This window comes from Arvicanthis niloticus, unplaced genomic scaffold (assembly GCF_011762505.2).
Source record: "Arvicanthis niloticus isolate mArvNil1 unplaced genomic scaffold, mArvNil1.pat.X pat_scaffold_70_arrow_ctg1, whole genome shotgun sequence".
Lineage (NCBI taxonomy): Eukaryota > Metazoa > Chordata > Mammalia > Rodentia > Muridae > Arvicanthis > Arvicanthis niloticus.
The window spans coordinates 1-8838 of NW_023046322.1; the positions used below are offsets into that span (position 1 = coordinate 1).

The 8838-nt window shown below is 41.3% G+C and overlaps 1 pseudogene; it reads left to right on the forward strand.

Moving 5' to 3' along the window:
* The first annotated feature begins 7513 nt into the window (after positions 1 to 7513).
* LOC143433803 (TD and POZ domain-containing protein 1-like) lies at positions 7514 to 8318 on the forward strand (annotated as a pseudogene).
* The last annotated feature ends 520 nt before the right edge of the window (positions 8319 to 8838 follow it).

The window sequence follows — 8838 nt, forward strand, 5'->3', positions numbered from 1 at the left end:
TTGTAATTCCTCTGTTTCTGTTGTTATGTCTCCCTTCAGTTCTGATTTTATTAATTTGAGTACTGTCTCTGCGCCCTTTGGTTAGTCTGGCTAAGGTTTGTGTATCTCTGTTGATTTTCTCAAAGAACCAGCTCCTCGTTTTGTTGATATTTTGTATAGTTATTTTGTTTCAACTTGGTTGATTTCAGCCCTGAGTTTGATTATTTCCTGCCGTCTACCTCTTGGGTATATTAGCTTCTTTTTGTTCTAATGCTTTCAGGTGTGCTGTCAATTATTAATGTATGTACTTTCCATTTTCTTTTTGTGGGCACTTAGAGCTATGATTTTTCCTCTTAGTACTGCTTTCAGTGAGTTCCACAAATTTTGATATGATGTGTCCTCATTTTCATTTAAATCTAAAAAGTCTTTAATTTCTTTCTTTATTTCTTCCTTGACCAAGTTATCATTGAGTAGAGCATTGTTCAGTTTCCACGTGTATGTGGGCTTTCTGTTGTTTTTGTCCAAGTCAAAGACAAGTCTTAGTCCATGGTGGTCTGATAGGGTACAAGGGATTATTTCAATCTTTTTGTATCTGTTGAGGCCTGTTTTGTGACCAATTATATGGTCTATTTTGGAGAAGGTACCATGAGTGCTGAGAAAAGGTATATTCTTTGTTTTAGGATGAAATGTTCTATAGATGTCACTTAAGTCCAATTGTCCATAACTTCTGTTAGTTCATTGTATCTCGCTTTAGTTTCTGTTTCCATGATCTGTCCATAGCTGAGAGTGGGGTGTTGAAATCTCCCACTATTATTGTGTGAGGTGCAATGTATGCTTTAACCTTTAGTAAAGTTTCTTTTATGCATGTGGGTGCCCTTGAATTTGGGGCATAGATGTTCAGAATTGCAAGTTCCTCTTGGTGCACTTTTCTTTGATGAATATGAAGTGTCCTTCTTTATCTTTTTTGATTACTTTTGGTTGAAAAGCTAGTTATTTGATACTAGAATTGCTACTTCAGCTTGTTTCTTGGGGCCATTTGCTTGGAAGATGTTTTCCAAACCTTTTACTCTGAGGTAGTGTCTGTCTTTTTCAGAAAGGTGCATTTCCTGTATGCAGCACAATGTTGGGTCCTGTTTATGTATCAATCTGATAGTCTATGTCTTTTTATTGGAGAATTGAGTCCATTGATATTAAGAGATATTAAGGAAAAATGAATGTTGTTTCCTGTCATTTTTTATTGGCAGTTGTGTTATGTTTGTATAGCTACCTTCTTTTAGAGTTGTTAGAAGATTACTTTCTTGGTTTCCTAGGTTGTAGTTCCCTCCTTGTTTGGAGTTTTCTACCAATTATCCTTTGAAGTGCTGGGTTTGTGTTGAGATACTGTGTAAATTCGGATTTGTCATGGAATATTTTGGTTTCTCCATCAATATTGATTGAGAGTTTTGCTGGGTATAGTAGTCTGGGCTGGGATGTGTTCTTTTAGGGTCTGTATGATATTGTTCCAGGATCTTCTGGCTTTTATGGTCTCTGGTGAGAAGTCTGGTGTAATTCTTATAGGTCTGCCTTTATATGTTACTTTGCCTTTTTCCCTTACTGCTTTTAGTATTTTTTTCTTTGTTTTGAACATTGATGTTTGACTATTATGTGGCGGGAAGTATTGCTTTTCTGGTCTAAACTATTTGGAGTTCTGTAGGCTTCTTGTATATTTATGGACATCTCTTTCTTTAGGTTAGGGAAGTTTTCCTCTATAATTTTGTTGAGGATATTTACTGTCCTTTAAGTTGGGAGTCTTCCCCTCATCTATTCTTATTATCCTTATGTTTGTTCTTCTCATTGTGTCTTGGATTTCTTGTATATTTTGGGTTAGTAGCTTTTTGTATTTTGCATTTTCCTTGACAGTTGTGTCAGTGTTTCCATGGTATCTTCTGCACATGAGATTCTCTCTTCCATCTCTTGTATTCTGTTGGTAATACTTGTGTCTATGACTCCTGATCCTTTTTTAAAGTTTTCTATCTCCAGGGTATTCTCCCTTTGTGGTTTCTTATTGTTTCTACTTCCATTTTAGCTCCTGCATGGTTTTGTTTAATTCCTTCTCCCGTTTGGTTGCATTTTCTTGCAATTCCTTAAGGGTTTTTGTGTTTCCTCTTTAAGGGTTCTATCTGTTCTTTGAGAGTGTTACTTATGTCTTTCTTAAAGTCCTCTATCATCATCATGAGAAGTGATTTTAATTCTGAATCCTGCTTTTCTGGTGTGATGGGGTGTTCAGGGCTTGCTATGATTGGGGAACTGGGTTCTGATGATGTCATGTAACTTTGGTTTCTGTTGCTTAAGTTCTTCCGCCTGCCTTTTGCCATCTGGTTAAATCTAGTGCTACCTGTACTTCTGTCTCTGATTGAAGCCTGCCTTTCTAGTTGTCTCGATTATGTCTGGTCTTCTAGGGGTCCAGATGTCTCTGTGATTTTTTCCAGCTGCACTGATTACGGTGATATCTCTAGGATGCCTCAGGATATGGTGCCTCCAAGGTGGCAGTCCAGCTAGGTGTCTGATGTTCTGGGTGCAGTGTTTCCTCTTGGATATCTCAGGATATGTTGTCTGATGCTCTGAGTTCTGTTGTTCCTCTGTGGCTCTGGGTTGAGTGGACCTTCCAGTATGTCTCAGGCAGAATCCGGGGTCCACACAACTGCAGACCTGGCAGAGGTCTGGTCCAGGCCTCAGACCGGGGAGATGGGCAGAAGGGGGGGTGGTGCTAGCCGGCAGGAGGGGGGTATCTGCTGGAATCTGAGTACTCTCGGCACCTAGCTATGGGCTCAGGGCAGTATGTGGGTTTTCCTACGTAAAGCTGGCTGTGGGATCCGTGGAGCCCCCAAAATGTCTCCAGCAGGATCCGGGGCTGTACTCACCAGCAGGCCGGGCAGAGGTCTGGACCATGTGCCATTCTTTTGACAGTGTTCTGACATTCTCTCCCTCCCATGGTCAGAAATTCATTCTTTCTTAGAAACAGGTTTAGTGGTGGGATGTCTGCATTTCTTCACTTGCTGTGGTAGTTTGAATATGTTTGGACCATGGGAAGGGACACACTTCCTCTATCAAGACTATCATTCCTCCAATAAGGCCACACCCCCTAATGGTGACACTTCCAGTGGGCCAAACATATTCACACCTCTACACCTGCCCTTCTCCTCCTGAGTCTCTGTGTTCTCCAATTTCATATCAATTTCAAAATTCACCTGGAGGTCAGAGGTGAGCACCAGGTAAGAAAGAACAACTCTCTTGTGGTAGGCATCAAAGATGAAGTTAGGCCAATCTGACCATGAATGGGGACTAGCCAGGTTAAGGTAAATCCAAACCTATTTTGCAGAAAATCAATACATTTTTTGTTAGCTTTACTATGTAAGTTTTTTGTGTGAAGCAATGGCAAGGCCTTACTCTTGGCAAACACTCACCCTTGGCTCTCCTATCTACTATTCTTTTTTCTGCTTCCCTTCCACGATTCACTTGTCGGTTCTCAGAACTTCAAACAAGACTTCATAGCAACCCACCTTAGTAACCCTTCCTCCTGATCTCTAGATTTAGCCAACATCCTGCTAGATAGATATTTTTAGAATCCCTAGTAACAGAAAGGCCTTGTGAGAATAACTTAGTTAGACCCCACAGCTGCAGCTAGCTTTCTGCACCTTTCCATCCCCATATCCTGTTTTTAGAGTATATAACCTGTGTGAGTAATAAAAATTTTGGCCAGCTTGATCAGACTTCTTGACTTGCTGTGCCTTTTTATTTTCTCACACATCTCAGTTGTCTCCACAGGGTCTAAGGGTCCTACGTGATTGTCCAACTGGCCTAGACATTTTAAAATGGGACATTAAGTTTATTTGTTCCAATACATGTAACTAAAACAAAATCAAGACTTAGATAGATAAACCAAACAGAAGCAAAAAGACAATTATTTTATTCTTACATTGTGATATCTTGAGGCTCTGTGGCTGTAGTCATGCCCTCTACCTGTGGAGGGGCTAGTAGGGCGTTGTCCTACAAGACTAGAGGACTCCACTCTAGGGAGCTCTTGACCTCATATCAGAAGCCTGTATCAGGAACCTGGAGTCTGGGAGTGTGGTAAAATGTATGTTGTCCCTTGCAGAGAACCCTGCTGACTTTCTGGCTATTTGGTGCTCGACCAGAAACCATGCTTTCCTTTCATGGTACTACACCTGTTGCTCATCAAGCTATCACTGGGGTAGAGTCTGTGCAAATTCCAAGGTACTACACATCTCACTGCCATCAAATATGGGCACCCAATAGTTACTAAGACTCCACTTTGTGCTTATAACCTGCTGACAGCACTACTGTCCTGTACTCTTTCTGTTTCCCAACAGGGAAAGCAGAATGCTGCAGCTACAGCTGTACCATGCTGAAAGTTAGGTGGTACATTTACACAATGGAGTATTACTAGGCTATTAAAAATAATGAATTTGAGAAATTCTTAGGTAAACAGATGGAACTAGAAAATATCATTCTGAGGGAGGAAACCCAATCACAAAAGAACACACATGGTATTTACTCACTGATAAGCAAATATTAGCCCAAAAGCTTGAAATAGCCAAGATTCAACTCACAGACCACATGAAACTCATGAAGAAGGAAGACCAAGTGTGGATGCTTTGGTCCTATTTAGAAAGAGTAACAAAATACTCAAGGAAGCAAATATGGAGACAAAGTGTGGGACAGAAACTGAAGGAGGGGCCATCTAGAGACCATTCCACCTGGGTATTTATCTCATGTGTAGTCATCAAAGGTAGATGCTGATGTGGATGTCAGGAAGTGCATGCTGACAGGAGCCTGATATAGGTGTCTCCTTAGAGGTCTGCCAGAGTCTGACATACCCAGAGGCAGATGTTCATAGCTAACCACTGATCTGATCAAAAGTTTCCCAATGGAGAAGTTAGAGAGAAGACTGAAGGTGGTGAAATGGTTGGTGGCCCCATGAGGAGAACAACAATACCAACCAACCAGAGCTCCCCAGGGTCTAAACCACCAGCCTGGGAGCACATAGGGAGGGACCTATGACTCCATCTGTATATGTAGGGGAGGTTGGCCTTGTCGGGCATAGGTTGGAGAGGAGGAGATCCTTGGTCCCATGAAAGCTGAATATGGAGTGTGAGGAGAATTCACAGATGAAGAGTTGGCAGTGGTAGGGGTAGGTGTAGGCACATCCTCATAGAAGCAGGAGGAGGGGAAATGGGATAGGAGGTTCCTGGGTGGTAGGAGAAATGGGGTAAGGGGATAAATCTGACATATAAATATAATATCCAATAAAAAAGCAAATGTATGATAATCTGGTTATAGAGGTGACATTTTATCTGTGCTGAAGCAAAAAGGAATTACAGTGTTAAGTATTAAAAAAAAGAACTTGATGAAGAGTCGCTGATGTGAATACTAGAAATAAATCTACTGGAGAGATCAAAAGCAAAGCCAATTAATTGATTTATCCTGAGGGATCAGCAGCATAGGAGTGAGACACACAGGAATCTGGGAGTGGCTGAGCTGATTGAATCACTGCAGTTATTTCTGTGTCCTTTAAATTGTTTGTCTAAGACTTGAAGAACTGGAGACATGAGAGATGTAGACAGAGTTTTCACCTTATTTTACATAAGGGCAGTATTAATAGACCCTAATGTTTGATATCTCTTGAATATATGCTGCAGCCCTTAGAAAACAACAAAATCTCTCCCTTTTAGGAAAGGCAGAAAAAGTATGGCAGTTCCAAGTCCAAGTTCCAAGAGGACAGAACTCACCAGTGGAGGATGCAGATTATGAGGCATTGATAAGCTGAATCCTGCCAATTAAAGTGATTGAATTAGAACCATTTAGGATATTCCTTAAGTGATTATGAAAAGTCTAAGGAGAAATTACTGAGGGGAAGTACAAGACCATAAACCAAATTGGGAGGGGTAATCACAAGGTCTGTAGGTGATATCGGTGTAACACACTAGAAAGAAGAAAGCTATCTTCAGAGTGTTGGGGCTCTGCTTCCTGCCCACCATATAGGAGTTCTTCCACATGCCTTACATTTTGTGAACACTCAGACTTCAGACAAGTTAAGGAAAATATAACTTCCCTGATCATGTTTATGTCAGGAATCCATGTAAGACCAGCATATGGGTAAATAATAGCTGTTCAGAGATTGACATGATCCCTTCATTTATAGAAGATTGACCCCAGTAAGCAAAGTACACTGGTGATGGCTATTCTTCCTGTCTTGACTACCTGTGGACTTAAGTAATGTACAAGAATGGAGAGCATGCCTTTTAAAATTTTTTTGCTTAAGTTGAAGTAGATAGATCCAGTTCAAATACAGACTCTTTGAGTAGAAAAACACATACCTTTAATCAGAGTCTTGAGGCAGGAAAATACACACCTTTAATCCAGATCCTGAGACTAGAAGACACACCCTTAACTTGGCCACACCTTCTGCTGGTGGTCTATATATGAACATAGAAGAAGGAAGCTTTGTGTTTTCCTGTTTGCTCTAATCTTAGTAGCAAGTCCACTTCTCCTTGGCATGAGAACCTACTTCTTCAGAATTCCTGTATATACTGAAGAATCCTTGGTTCATCAAACGTCGTGGTCTAATTGCAAGCTTTAGCCATTGTTATATTAGCTGGATCTCACCCTACAGGTTTTTCTCAAACACCCACTTTCTCTTTATGTAGAGAAATTGATTGTGTACATTTTCTAAAGGACCCTGACTAATACAACACACCTGTCCCGGCCTGAGCTGCTGCTCCAGTCCTTGGGTCAGGGTCTAGCAAGAGAGACAGTGGGGATGAAGGGGAAGAGATTCCAAGAATGGAGACAAGACAGAGGTTCTGATCAATCTCATTTATTGAAAGGAAATCTGGGTATTTATATGCTTTTGCCATGTGTCTCGTAGGCATGGATAGATAACACGTGCACCTTGCAGGTGTGGATACTGTGTGCATATTACAGGCATGTATAGTGTGGATAGCAAGTGAGCCTTGCAGATGGGGGCACTAAACAGCAAAAGAAGATATGTGGGAAAAACAAGATATTTATCAGAGTGTGCTCAGCTGTTGTAGGCTGTTGAAAAACAAGTTTCTTGTCAGGGTACATGGTTTCAGATGCCTGCAAAGATGATACCCACTTTCTGCTAGAAGTTGGTTCCCAACACACACCTGAAATGAGAATGTACAAAATTTTCCAAACTCTTCTATTGTTGGGAAGAAGGGAGGGAGGGAGTTACACACACACATACACACACACACAAACAGAGAGAGAGAGAGAGAGAGAGAGAGAGAGTGATTTAGAGTGACTATGGGTCTGCATCGTTTCCTGTATAACAAATATTGAAGCCTAGAGCAAAAATTGCATAGAAAAACAGCACCATAGAATGGCCTGTTTAGGAGAAACTGAAACTAAAATCTAAGGAGTATCTATAATTGTATCCTACAGGGTGAAGAGTAAGTAACTTCTACTTCTTCTCAGATAAAATTTAACCTCAAAAATAACTCCAGCAGAAATGTCAGGGGATCTGGAAGACACAACCTGGGGCTATGTCCATATCACTGTTCAGAAATTCTGCTACGAGTGGACCATTATTAACTTTTCATTGTGCATGGAGGGAATTTAGAAAAGGATTACAAGTCCAGTGTTCTCAATAGAGTACAAAGACAAAGTAGCATGGTGTTTGAGAGTACTTCCCAACAGGGGTGACAAAGAAAGGAAAGATTACCTGTCAGTTTACCTGGTGTTGCTCAGCTGTCCAGAGATCCCAGTTTGGGCAAAGTTCCAGTTGTGGATAATAAATGCCCAAGGAGAGAAATATCAGAGTATGAAGAGACCCACTGTGGTAAGCTTTCTGAAAAACCAACACTGGGGATTTAAAAAGTTAATCCTTTGAGATTTTCTCCTCTCTCATCCGAATTGGCTTCTCCCTGAAGAACAGCTCATCCTCTGCTGCAAGGTGGACATAGTAGAAGCCTTCTTCAGCAATCCTGGATAGAACATGAAACCTGCAATCCAGGATCCAAGGCATGTGGTGACAGATGACCTAGGGGACCTGTGGGAGAATTCCCTGTTTACAGACTGCTGCCTGTTGGTAGGTAGACATGAATTTAGGGCTCACAAGGCCATCCTAGCAGCTTGCTCTCCAGTTTTCAGAGCCATGTTTGAACATGAAATGAAAGAGAGCACTAATGAACCACAATGAGATCTATGACCTGGATCCCTAAGTGTTCAAGGAGATGATGGGCTTCATCTACCCCAGGAGGGCACCACACTTCCACAGCCACTTTCTAAGTTTTTATAAACACTTATTGATTTAGTGTCTATGTGTGTATCTGTCTGTGTGTGTGTGTGTATGTATGTGTGTGTGTGTATGTATGCACATGTTTATGTCACAGCTCACATGTGGAGATTAGAGGACAATCTGTAAGAGTGGTTCTCTTCTTCCACCATGTGGACCCTGGGTATTGATCTCAGGTCTTTAGGAATGACAACAGGAACTCTTACCCACTAAGCCATCTTATCATTCCCCTCATTCCATTACTGTTGAAGTGGTCTGGAATGGAAGACCCAGTTACAACTCCTCCTTTTCCTTGCCCATTCCTCAGTCTTGAGGGATTTGGAACCCAATGTCATTGACTTGACTGTCTACTGATGGACTGGTACCATCCAGGTTCCTGAAGCATGTATATCAAGAGAAACAAGACGCTTATGTCTATAATCCCAGTACTTGGAGAGCTAAGGAAGAAGGACCAACAGTTGAAGAACACCCTTTGGCTATATAATGAGTTGAAAGTGAACTTAGACCAAGTGAGACCCTATCTTGGGTAGGGCTTTCTT